Source organism: Nomascus leucogenys, chromosome 24 (assembly GCF_006542625.1).
Source record: "Nomascus leucogenys isolate Asia chromosome 24, Asia_NLE_v1, whole genome shotgun sequence".
Lineage (NCBI taxonomy): Eukaryota > Metazoa > Chordata > Mammalia > Primates > Hylobatidae > Nomascus > Nomascus leucogenys.
Window position 1 is genome coordinate 13,242,372 of NC_044404.1, and position 13,908 is coordinate 13,256,279.

At 44.3% G+C, this 13,908-nt stretch overlaps 1 protein-coding gene across 5 annotated transcripts in view; it reads left to right on the forward strand.

Moving 5' to 3' along the window:
* VPS13D (vacuolar protein sorting 13 homolog D) overlaps window positions 1–13,908 on the forward strand; it is a 275,651-nt gene that overhangs the window by 245,127 nt on the left and 16,616 nt on the right. The window lies entirely within an intron of this gene.

Here is a 13,908-nt window from a genome sequence, read left to right on the forward strand (position 1 = left end):
TTTACATAATATTATAATACAAATATTCCGTAAGGTACTTAACTAGTCCCCCATTGATTGATGTTTTTAATTTGTTGCTATTTATAAGCATCCTCTACATATATCCTATCTTACTTGAATAATTCTCTCCTTAGGCTAAAGTCCTAAAAATATGATTGCTGGATTTAAGGGTGTGTATATCTTCTGCTTTGAAACACATTGCAAATTGCCTTCTAGGGAGTTGAAACGATTTGTACTCCCACCCACAATGTGTGAGAGGACTGACTCCTCCAGCCGTGTACCAGCTCTGGCTATTCATTCATTCAGAATTCAGTCAAGAATTTTATGAAGTAGCTGCAGTGTGCCAGATGCTGTACTCAGAACCAGGCATTGTTACTCTTTTAAGTCTTTGCCAATCTGAAAGTGAGTATCTGTGTTACTACTTGCATTTCTTTGAGAATTAGAAGCGTTGAAACATCTTTTCGTATTTCAGTTGGCCATTTGAATTTTTCTTCTTTTGTGAATTACATTGTGTATTCTTTGCTTCAATCCTTTTAAACCTGTTAAGGTCAGAGTTTGTCATTTTAGTATGTGTTTTTTTTTAAATTCTTATCCAGTGTTGGTCTAACCCTTCAACAGTTGTCATTTAGCCAGTTTGTCATCCATGTAAGTACATATCTTTCTTCCAGATATTGACAAAGTTTATATCAGCCTCTTGGTGAATTCCGTTCCTGTAAGTTAGAATCTGCATCATGACTTTATAAAAGACCATCACTGTGCCTACAGTTCTTTAGGAATCGCTTTGGCATTAAGAATGAAGCTTCAGCCAGGCACGGTGGCTCACGCCTGTAATCCCAGCACTTTGGGAGGCCGAGGTGGGCAGATCATGAGGTCAGGAGTTCGAGACCAGCCTGACCAACATGGTGAAACCCTGTCTCTACTAAAAATACAAAAATTACCTGGGTGTGGTGGCACACGCCTGTAATCCCAGCTACTCAGGAGGCTGAGGCAGGAGAATCACTTGAACCAGGGATGCGGAGGTTGCAGTGAGCTGAGATGGTGCCACTGCACTCCAGCTGGGCAACAGAGCGGGACTCCGTCTCAAAAAAAAATAAAAAAAAAGAATGAGGCTTCAGCCAGATGTTTTTGGATTATATGTGGCGTGGCCTATTAAGTGGTTTTTGTTTTTGTTTCCTCCTATTTCTTAGTATTTCTTTCCACCAGTTCCTGTTGTAAAACGTGACCAATTAGTACTGATGCCGTACATTCTTGTATTAGTAAAAATCCTGCTGTGCCTTGAGGCAGGGCCCTGCTTGGGCCAGGCCTTCCCAGGAAGCCCGTCCTACCCTCTGTAGCATATAGTGCTGGACCACCCCAGCGCTCCCACTTACCTCCTTCACTCTTTCATTGTTGATACATGGGCTAGGTTTTCTACAGAGTCACTTCAAGGATGTAGATCTTATCCTCTCAATTGGATTGTGAGTTTGTTGTTATTGCCTTTTTTGGTATTCCTCAAGGATGTTCAGAATACCTCACGTAGTGATGGACTCAGAGTATGTATTAAAGAGATGTTCATCAAAATCACACCATTCAGTAAGTTGACCAAGTACATCAAGAGAGTCAGAAAGACCCAAGATCTAGTTTGGCTTTGTCAGGCATAGCTTCCTCATCCATAAAATGAAATACTAGTAAGATACTTCCTTATATGAATCTTGGGAGGCTTAGAGTATCCAGTATACATTCAGCACTCAGTCAGTGCAGCTGTAGAGACATAGCGTGGACCTTGGTGGCCCAACAGTCTCAATCCTGGTTTCTTCTGCCCTAAGATTGGTGGGAAAGTACAGATAAAAGAGCTCGTTGAGGAGGTGTTGATAACACGGAGTTTTTTTATGGAGTCTCCTTGGAGGGTTAAATGCTCCTTTTTGTTGAATCTGAATCTTTTTTTTTTTCTAATATGGAGCCTCATAATCATTCAAGGACTCAGCATGATGCCACAAGTTTAAAACTTGCCAGTTTGTCTCTAATGTTCTGCCAATTTTTTAAATATGGGAATATGAGTGCATATGCACGTGTACACACACGTGTTTGTGCGTCTTTGTGTATGTAAAATGCTTGGGATAAAAAAAGATGGATCAAATTTTGTCTGGCATGGCATAGCAACTCTCACCTCTAGTATCCTCTAAACATTTAACTAAATGGACTTTAACTGGTTTATTTCAATTCTATTTTTATTTTCGTAGTCATTTAAATGTATGGGGAGCCAACTCTTTCAAATGAGACATTTTGTCATTAAAACATGTTATTTAGTTTAACCGCATGGGCCCGGCTTCAGCAACATTGAGGACTGTGAAGAGGGTTCTGAGCGGCTGTTCTCTCCTGACCTGACCGCAGCAGTGACCCACCAGCTTGCAATGCACGCAAACTGAAACAGGCAGGGTGGCCAGCCCAGGGTTGTCTGCACAGTGGTCTTGGCATCTGTACCTTAGGTTGCCAGCTCCTGGCCTTCCTTGCCTGCATTTGGTGGCCCTTGGCCCTGCCGTGTCATATGGCACAAGAGCCCTTCTGGCCCGCATCACCCTGTGTACTGATTAGGCAGGAATCAGCAAATCCGTTGAGTGCATGTTTAATGTGACACAGATGTGGGACATACTGCAGATCTTTCTGCTTTACAAATTTTCAGCTTTTTGCATTTCATCAGTGTTGCTTATTATTTACAGAATGTAACTTGAGACATCAGAACAGATTGTAATTTTTAAAAAGGTTGTTGGAGCGGGGGTGGGCCCGCAGGGGATCTGGGAGAAAAAATCCAGTAGTGTGGAATGTTGTTTGCTGTCCAGACCAAACAAACCAGTTTGCCAAGGGTTGATGGACTATGACAATCAGTCCAATTCATGTTAACACTGGCCGCACTTAATTAAAAGGCAGCTTGACCTCCTTATCACCAAATAAAGAATAATCTTTTGTTACCAGGTTGACCGTCGCAGCACCAGGCAGAAATGTACCCCTTGTAGAGGCACTGAAGGGCACCACCAAGCTGCCAGCTCGTGTCCTGCCTCCTTCCTGTCCACAGAGAAAGGACACCATTGAACCCAGTCCCCACTCAGACACATGGATATTCTTGCCTCATGCCTGCTGTGGCTTTACACCCAGGCGCTATGGCAAGAGGCGGAACAAAGAAATCTCTTCCTTTGCCTAAAAATCCAAGATACTCTTGAGGGCGTTGGAATGATGAGCCAGGCCAGTTTGGCACAAGTTCAAGGAGAAGGTGCCATCTCTTGCTTCTAGAGGGGTACATCTGGCTAGAGGTGGCCCTGGCTTCTGAGAAAGCTCAGCCATAGGTTACATTTAAGGGCAAACAATGAAAAGCACCAGCTGGTCGGGAGGAAGATGAGGAGGAGTGGGTGACTGGTTGCTTCCTTCCTGTGTCTAGTTCTAAAGAACCTAAAACTTGGGTCCAAAATAATGAGAGCCGTGTTGTAAAAAATCCTTTGAAGAGAGTTCTCCTGGGGAATGTGAGCTAGTGCAGTGACCTGATCCCTTGGTCAGACGGTTCTGAGCCGTTTAAGTGCTGAATGTCAACTGTCTACAGGGAGCCAGGCTCCTGAGGAGCGGCCAGGGTTCCAAGCCCCACTGTTCTTTTCCTTCCTGGAAAATGCAGACGGTGCACCTTCCCCGGAGGCCACCAGGCAGCTCTCCAGTTGCCCTCTGGGTGAACGTGACCCAGGTCAGTAACTTTCTAGTGTCCCCCCCACGTTGGAATGATCAGCATTCCTATACTCCAGGGGTCCTTGAGTTCTTGAGTTGTTACCAATGCCCTGCCTTTCTCTGGCTCAGGTTTGGAGGAGGAGGTCCACTGCGGACTGCTGCTTCACCCTCTGGGCTTCAGAAGTGGCAGCTCTGGCTCCCCTGCACCCAGTTCTCAGTCTTGTGGCCCTGGTCTGCTCCTTTATCACATATGTCTTGAGCACCCTCTCAGCACGCAGCACCGTTCTGAGTGCTGAGGTGCGACCATGCATAGAAGAGACAAGAATCCTTGGTTCTGCGTGGCTTCCCTCAACACCTACGTTTCCAGGCCATGGCTTGGATTCAGAAGAATCACCCTCCCTGGAAGAGATGAGTGACTGGAAGGAGAGCATGTCACTGGCTCCCCTGAGACCCTCCCAAGAGCCTCAGTTTCTCCCTCTACCATCTGAAGTCTAACTGCAGGGCCTGAAACAGATTCTCTTTAAAAACCCATGAGTGTGGTGATTGCACAAGTTTTCATTCTCCTGAGTTCTTAATTTCCGTGTCCCTAGTACTTTTTGAAGCATCTGCTCCTGTTGCCCCTTTCTTTTCCTCCTCACCCTCCTCCATAGTCTCTGTTTGATAGTAGAAGGAGATTTAAAACCTCCAGGCTGAGTGAACAGGCGGTCTTGAAAAAGCAAACAAATCGGGTCGGGCAGGGTGGCTCACGCCTGTAATCCCCAGCACTTTGGGAGGCCGAGGCGGGCAGATCACAAGGTCAGGAGTTCTAGACCAGCCTGGCCAATATGGTGAAACCCCATCTCTACTAAAAATACAAAAAAATTAGCCGGGCATGGTGCCGCATACCTGTAATCCCAGCTACTCGGGAAGCTGAGGCAGGAGAATTGCTTGAACCCAGGAGGCGGAGGTTGCAGTGAGCCGAGATCATACCACTACACTGCAGCCTGGGTGACAGAGTGAGATTCCATCTCAAAAAAAAAAAAAAAGAGCTAACAAATCACAAAGCAGGTCCCCTCTGGGGGCTGGAGCTTTCTCATATCTGCTTGGCTTTGGTCATTGAAAGAGGCCCTGGGGGAGGGGCTTCAGGGCTTCCCAGGGGAGAGGTGACAGTTAGGACACACACCTTCCACACTTCAGTCAAGGCAGCTTCATTGTCAGCAGTTGTACGTACTAAGATTGTGTTACAAACTTCATTTGCAGAAAGTGTTTTACCCCTGAAATTTTTTTTGAAAGCGCCTGCTGTGAGTTTTATTAATGGCACTTTTCTAAAACTTCATTAATTTCAATTCTGAGAATTTGATATCTGGTATAATTCATTGAGCTGCTAGTTTGATTCGCCCTAGCTCCTTTTAAAAAGCTCTGTCAGGCAATAGGATATGGATGGGAGTGGGTCAGGTGAGTAAATGCTTTAAGCACTCATTTCTTCAGAAAACACCTCTGTACCCAACATGTGATGTGCTCCTAATGAGTCATTCAGACAGATTCAGGAAAACTTGTTCCCCAGGGTGCTCCATCAAGATAAAATTTTAAATACTGCAGTTTTGCATTTTGGTATTTTAAATGGACTTGACACCCAATAGTTCTGAATAAAGGTAGGAAAGAGGGAGATGATTAACTTTTACAAGTACCTACTGTGTGCTAGGCACTATGCTACACATTCTTCATATTTTATCTCAACATTATCAACCAAGTAGGTATTAAGTTCTCACCTATTGATGAGGAAACTGAGGCTAAGAACAATCTAGTAACTTCTTCAGTGTCACCCAGCTAATAAGTGACTGGGATTTCAGCCTGTGTTTGTCTTTTTTCAGTCTGTGTTTATTCCTTTATACTACTTTGTTCTTAAATTTCATCTCTTCTCTTAAAAGAGGTCAACTTTGGGAGAAGGTAGATAATATAAACATTAAAAGAAAGAGATTATGTAATCATTTGCCAGAAATAAATCTGAAAATATTGGTCTGGACACGGTGGCCCACACCTGCAATCCCAGCACTTTCAGAGGCTAAGGCAGGAAAATCATTTGAACCAAAAAAAAAAAAAAAAAAAAAAAAGTAGTGAAAATGTATGGTTTATTAATGTAATCAGCTTGTTATTATTAGCATGTGTACTTAATAGCCACAAAATAAAGCTTACCAGAGATGGTGTATTTCGGTTCTTGTGAAATATCTTGGGATTGGCATTAGAGGTGACAGGTTAGCAAGGAATGGGATAATGGCTTGAGAGATTCCAATAAGCACTACACTCTCTGACTCAGAATGTTCTACTTAGAACACAAAGCTTACATTTGTGAAGCGCCTTGTTCTTCCATGATGTTGAAAGTTGCAAACCACTTTATAGGTTGTCTACTGTTTTGTAAAAGCAAAGCAAACCCAGAATGCATGCAAAAATTATGGCCTTTTAAGAAATCCAAGCCTTTTAGCCTCCATTCTTACTATAACATGATCTACTTTCTTGGAATTCTTTATAAAGTAACTCTGCCCCTCCCCACCCAGCCATTAACAGGTAGTCTCGCCCCTGAGGCAGTTGACTAAGAAAAAAAATCTGGAGTATTTTTGTCTTAGAGTTTAAATCCCAATAGGCGTATCTGTTGGCATTAGTCCTACCAGCTGTCACAGTTGCAGTGTCATGGGGTCCCCAAAACATGTGTTAAATTATGGGAAGCCTTGACCCCTATAAACAAGTCAGGTGTGAATCCCACTGATGGGAGAAAACCCAGCCCAGGAAATGTCGTCCCTGCTGCTGGATGTCAAATTGCTAAAAACTTAACAATATTAATATAATTTCTAATGATTTCTTGAATCAACATCTTTCTCACATTTTCAGTGGCAGTAGTACAACATGGGATTTTATGTGTGTTATACATGTATGACTTGAGAACTCTCGGGAGAGGTAAGTAGAATGTTAACAAGAAAGCAAAGGGGAAAGGAAAATACTTCAGTTTGAAGCAGTGAGCCTCCCCAGTAGGAAAACTAAGTACAAGAGGTTGGATGTTGCACCCTAGCCCATCTTAGATCCCAGACACCTCAACTAGGGTTCCTCGTGTGCACCCATGGCACTCTAAATAATATACTAATAAAAAGAATAGGTAGCATTTTATCGAGTGCCTATTATGTACTAGGCTCTGTTCTAAGCACTGTACATGTATTGACTTATCTACTCCTCACAACAACCCATCATCACCCCCATTTTATAGATGAGAAAACCATCGCTCCAAGAAGTCACATAATTTGCCTGTGGTTACAGTTCGTAAGTGGTAGAGCTGGGATTCAAACCCACTGGGCAGGCTGGCTCCAGAGCCGATCCTCTCAGCCATTATATGATGCTGCCTACTCTAGTGCTCCCTGTCTCTCCTAGTGCTTCCCTGCTGTGTTCTCGTTGCCATTTCTGTTCATCTCCTCCACTGAATTGCCGTAAGCTCCCTGGATACTTAATTCATCCCAGTCTTCTTCAGGGCCTAGTGCTGGCCTCTGCATATGATAGTTTGGGAAAGGTTGGTTGGATAGGGGACTGGAGGAGGCAGGCACAAACCATTTGCAGGGCTCTAAGTAGGCTCGTTTTTCTGGCTACCCTAGTTTGGATCCTCAGTCAGTAATTCCATTTAAGAACCAATCTCTGCTAGCATAGGGTTTCTTTCTGCCCAACCTATTTTCCATGTGTCCAAAATCCAAATTGTCCCAACCTACGGATTGAATACTATCTTTGAGTGGGTTCTATTTCTGTTTCTCTTGAAACTATGGGGAAGAATTTCTCATGTAAACAGAGGCAAACTTTAGAAATTTTCATCCTCTAGTAGAGTCTTCTCTGATTACAGTTTGCACTGAAAGGAGTAAAATCTGTTTATGGAGAAGAAATGCTTTTCCACTTCGTCTTTAGAAGTAGATGCATGTGGCCAAGAGGAGGGAGCTATAAGTCAGAGGCAGTTGCAGCCTATGGCATGATGGGAGCTACAGGTCCGAGATAGATGCAGCCCACGGCATGGTGGGAGCTACAGGTCTGAGATAGATGCAGCCCACGGCATGCTGGGAGCTACAGGTTCAAGATAGATGCAGCCCATGGCATGGTGGGAGCTATGGGTCCGAGATAGATGCAGCCCATGGCATGGTAGGAGCTACAGGTTCAAGATAGATGCAGCCCACAGCATGGTGGGCTTCTTGGGCTTGCAGACATTGTACTGCTGTGGATACCAGAGGGTTTTTCACCAATTCATCTACTCCAGTGCAGACAGTACTATTTAGACAGACTGTGGGGTTTCTCTTAGAGAAATGACAAATGTTTGATTAGGCCATTTGGTCAAGAACCCTGGTATCTTGTAGCTGTTATCAGTGACCAGTATTGGAAGAGGCAGTCTGGATTGACCTTCGTTCTCAGTCTAATTGTGCACACTCGAGCACAGTATATATCAGTAAGATAGTTGATTAAAACAAAAGCCCTGGACACATACATAAAGTGAGTACAAGCACAACCCATCACACAGCCCTTAAGGAAGATGGCAGCCATCAGTTGAATAAACATACTATGATGCTAATGTCACATGTGTGACATACACTTTCTACTCACTTACTGATTGTTTTTGAACATCACTTGGTTGATGGACATTGGCCATGACAGACTTCTTAACCAAATTAAGCTGTGTAGGGGTATGTGTATGTGTGCACAGCATCTGTCTTAACTAACAGAACTATGACGTAGTTACTCATCATATAAGCTACGAATAATTAATGCCTGGCTAATGGTTGACTCTCAGGCTGAAAGGCAAGATCAACCAAGTGGAATTGGCTAGATCTCCCTGTGTCACCTTGTTTGGATTTACTGTTCATTTTTTTTAAGAAAAGACATGAGTTGTTACTACTCTGATCATTGGTTTTGGGCCTTTGGTGTATGTCAGATAGCAATGGCCAGATGCAGGCACACTCTGTATTGATTGCCCTCACTGGATGAATATCTGCAGTGTATCAGCCACTGTATCCACAGCCGCTTCCCTGGGGGAAGAGTCCTCTATGCTGTACAGTAGACTCCCTGACATTTTCATGGAGTTCAAAGCTCAAGTTGGTTTGGTGCTGACATTCTGGATTAGCTGGTTGACTGGAAGGACTGCTTCTTTCTATACACTGTGAAATTTATAAACCGCAGCAGCTGAGGGCTTAACATGGCCGACAAGCTCCAGCTGGCAGCAATTAAATATACCGCAGACCTTTGGCCAAACAAAGGTTTGTGGAGGCAGAGTTGCTGCATGTGCACTGAACAGACTCTTAGGTTGAGTGTTGGTTCATAAGAGATGCTGTCGACTAAGGAGAGGTGAGTGGGTGGATTTTGGCCACCTCTTGTTTGGTGATCCATTGTCCCCAGAATTATTGTATCAAGACCCTGCCCAGGTAGTAGCAAAGGTGGTCAGAGGAAAGGAACAAAGCCACCAGGGGGGCTGCAGGCCTAACAGTGGTGGGCCCAAGTCGTTTAGACGTTGATCTGCTGCTATAGCGCCAATGGCAGGATCCGCAGCTACTCCACTTTTTTTGATTTATTAATTTATGTATTTATTGGTTACCACTATGCTGTAGGCTATAGACTGAAGGGAGAAGATGGGAATGAAAAAACAATAAAAAGACATTTAATATCCATTCAAGCAGCAAAGATTCAAGAGTCTAGACCAGGGCTATCCAAAATACAATTTAAATTTAAAATTCAGTCCTTTAGTTCCACTGGCCACATTTCACATGCTCAGTAGCCACATGTGGTCAGTGGCTATGTATTGGACAGTGCTGTCCTAGACAATACCAAGTGTTGGATGTAGATTGCTAGGGCCTCTTAAATGCCTCATTGGCAGGAGTGTAAAAATAGTTCAGCCACTTCGAACACAGTTTGGATTATCTTGTTAAGTGAACATTTATATCTTGTGAGCCAGCAAATTCCCCCTAGATAGATTCTCAAAGTTCACCAGGAAACACGTACAGGAATGTTCATAATAGCATCATTTGTAATAGCAGAACCTGGAAGAAACCCATGTGCCATCAACAGGAAGATGGATATATCATGGGATAGTCATACAATGGAATATTAATAAAGCAGAGACATGGTGAATTAATCATAGCTACACACAAAAGAATGCCTGAATCTTAGCAATGTGACAGCGACATCCTTTTTCAAAAGCCCAAAACTAAACCCAAAGAACATAACCAGAATGTACTGGAGCGTCCTTTGAAATGTGGTAAGACTACATAAGAAAGAAAAGCATGGGAATGAGAAACACAAGATTCAGAACAGCAGCCGCCTTAGGTAAAGGAGGAACAGGGATTTGGGGTGGCAGAAGACCAACTTGTGGTCCACGATAGAGTGATGGAGTTTTTTTTTTGCTTTTTGCTTCCACAGATGTTTATTTCAAATAAATAAAGAGAGCCCAATGATGAGAGTGGGCTTTGAATTGAGGATAATAAGCCCAGTCCTAAAGACCAGTTATAAAAAAAAAAAAAAGGACTGGCCGTGTGCGGTGGCTCACGCCTGTAATCCCAGCACTTTGAGAGGCCAAGGCAGGTGGATAACGAGGTCAGGAGATTTGAGACCATCCTGGCTAACACGGTGAAACCCCGTCTCTACTAAAAATATAAAAAATTAGCCGGGTGTGGTGGTGGGTACCTCTAATCCCAGCTACTCGGGAGGCTGAGGCAGGATAATGGCATGAACCCGGGAGGCAGAGCTTGCAGTGAGCCGGGATTGCACCATTGCACTCCAGCCTGGGTGACAGAGCGAGACTCCATCTCAAAAAAAAAAAGGACTAGAGTCCTTTCCCTCCAGGTGCTCATAGGCTCACTGGAACATACAGGAAAGTCACTTAAAAATGGACACACTGTCACTGAGCATGAACAAATGTAGGATTGCTGTTACATGGTCATACTCGTTTTAAAGGCCTACTTGAATGTACAGTGTTACATCAATAGATGAAGAAAACAGCATCGTCACACGAACTTCACTTTAAACTTTTTGCTGGCTTACGAGGTTTGAAAACACTAGCTTACTGTTAGCTTTTTACATTATTTTAGTAATTCTTTAAGATTGGAACTAAATTTGTTCATATGCAGTGACTTTAAATACTCTCCCCCTACCCACAGCCTACCAACTTGGACCTGAGAAGGTAAATTTTTAGTTGAGTTTTAGAGAAGAAAGAAGAGTTTTTCAGGCACTGACATTGATGAGGTGATAGGGGAGTGGGGGGAAAATTCCTTTAATCCAGCTTTCTGCTTCTAGGAAGAGTATGCCTTCTGGAAGTCCTTGTATTCATAAGACTGTAACAGAAGATGTTTCCTTTTAGGGTAAAATTGAACTCATCTGTCTTTTCTTCCATGTTGATGTGAAAAATTAGCCTTGAATGCCACAGTGAGCTCCCCTAGTCAGCAGTGTTGAGCACTGAATCCAACCTTGCCCTTGATATTGTTTGATCAAAAGGCAAGAACCCTGGAAATGGGAAGATAGTTTGTGGCCTATTGTGAAGACAGTCAAGAAAAGAAACATAACAACAATAGTCAGTGTGTATCCTCAGGGGAGCCACTCTGCTTTTGTATTCCCTGATGTTTTGGTGGGTTTGCAGTTTGCAGGTTAAAAAATAATGTATTGGGAGTGGGGGTGAGGTTGGATCACTGAAACCTGGGGAAGGCTCTGAGGGAGTCCACTGAGTCAGGAAATAACTGTTTACACTAGAAAGCTGTTTGATTGTGTGAGAAGATCAACAAGGTGAGCCCTTTACTCCCATTCTCAACTATTCTGGAGCTGTCATGAGATTAAATTTTTAAGAGCTCAGGTCCAGAAACAAGTCGCCTTTCCTTGGCTTCTCTGGCTTGCTCGGATCCACCAGAGGCATTTAGGACTTCAGCAAGTTTTCTCCTGCCTGGTAGCATGTTTTCCCTCAGCTTTGAGTACTAATGAAAATCCTGCTTCATGTAAGGGAAAGGCCTGTCATCAGTGTCAGCTTCAGGACATTGCCGTCATGTCCCTTTCTGTGTTTTGATCAGTGGGGCAGACAGACAGCCTTGACCTTTCTGTCAGGAGGATGGGGTTCTAGCTGCTTCATATTTTGCCTCAGTGTTGATTTTGCTTTCAGGGCTCAAAATCCCTGGTCTTCAAACTCTCCACCAAAGCCTGCATACTGGCCTTCCTGTTTAGCTCAATTAATTGCCCTTATACCATCTGCCAGCCACCAGGCACTCACTCGTTTATTCAGCTTATCCTGACTGCTGTTCTACCGTAAACCAGACACTGTTCTGCATCCCAGGAATGCAGTGAATGAAACAAATTCCCCCTCTCCTGGAGCTTCCAGTCCACATGGGAGCCAAGCAGTAAATAACATGTTTATCCACCTGGGATGGAAAGCAAATGTGTTTTGAGTGGATGACTGACTTGATGTAACTTAACTTTTTTTTTTTTTTTTGAGACAGAGTCTTGCTCTGTTGCCCAGGCTGGAGTGCAGTGGCATGATCTCGGCTCACTGCAAGCTCCGCCTCCTGGGTTCATGCCATTCTCCTGCCTCAGCCTCCTGAATAGCTGGGACTACAGGTGCCCACCACCCCCCCCCCCAGCTAATTTTTTGTATTTTTAGTAGAGACGGGGTTTCACCGTGTTAGCCAGGATGATCTTGATCTCCTGACCTCGTGATCCATCTGCCTCGGCCTCCCAAAGTGCTGGGATTACAGGCGTGAGCCACTGTGCCGGGCCAATGTAACTTATCTTTTGAAAGGGCCATTCTCATTACCATGAGGAGAGTGGACAAGGATGGAAAGAAAGAGAACAAATGATGAGGCTACTGTAATAACATATTACAAATCCAGGGATCCTTTGTTAGTTATGATGGAGATGGAGAAATAGTCAGATTTGGGATATATATTGAATTTGAGCCTGCAGGCCTCCCAGTTGATTGAGGAAGATGTGTTGAGACGAGTCTGAATCAAACCTTACATTGAAAGTGATGAGGAAGCAGACCCTGCCATATTCCTCTTGGAGAGCCTTTGGGCTTCTACCATGTAGCCTGACAGAGAGGTCAGCAGGACTGCCTTGGGGAAAGGATACTTTATTAGCCTGTGTAGGCAGTTATTGGAATGACAGCAGGTGTTTTGCTAGGCGAGGAGATAAGAACAGAGCTCTGCTACCTGGAGAGGCATGCCAAGCTCCTTCCCCCAACCCCCCTGCCCGCAGAGGTTACCAGCATCCTCTCGGCAGCAGTCGTCCAGCTTCTCTGCTGATGGGTTAGCAGCGGCCCCTGTACTGCCCTCCCCACCTTCAATCGATAGTTGGGCTCTGAGTAGCCAACTGTAAGCCTGCATCTTGAAGGAAGAATTGAGACTGGCAGGGTATGTGAGTGTGTGATATAAATGCAATGGGTTTTGTACTCTTTCCCTTAGTGCAGATCATTGAAACTTCTATAAAGTCTCTTTGTATTACCCTTAGAGAGTACAATTAATAGTACTGAAGACGTCCTTATAACTGAACTTTTGTAAAATTATTGCTGGATTTTTGTCTTTCCAGCACCCATTAAACCTCACCAAGGTATGAGGCTGTCCTTCAGATGTCACAGCCTGATGAACTGAGTGCTGACCTGGATTCAGGAGCACTTTTCAGTTACCCCAGCTGTGCATGGCCCATTGCATGGCCTGTGACAAGTTTCTGGGGTTGTTTCTGTCCATATTTCCAACCTGACTTGCCCACCAGGGCACTTTCTGCCCTTGTAAGTAAATCTCTATGCTGCTTACTGTTAGTTCCTGTTTCTGAAGTGCTGATTCAATGTGGAAGCCTTCTCTCTTTTAGATCTGTCTAGAGAGGGGTGTTTTGCTTCAGTGAGCTCCAGGAACAAATAATAAGTACAGCAAGTACAAGGCCGAGGACAGACCCAGTGCGCTGTTATCAGTCATCTGAAATATGCACAGCCTTTCCAAGACAAATGTGCACTCCTGTTTCTAGGAAAACACCAGAAAGTACTTACCAATTACCCTGTATATGCTGTGCGGAAAAAGACAACATCAGCCTACCCTGAAAGCCATAACAAAGCAGATTCCTCCGGGCAGCCGACAGCTGAGTGGCCCGAGTTAGAGCCTCTGCGGAATCCCAGCCTGTGGCCTGGGCCAGGTCCAGGTCCAGGAGGCATTCTTCCCCTCGCATGATTACCACGTCCCTCACCCTTTGCCCAAGCAACTGACCTCATCTTAGAAG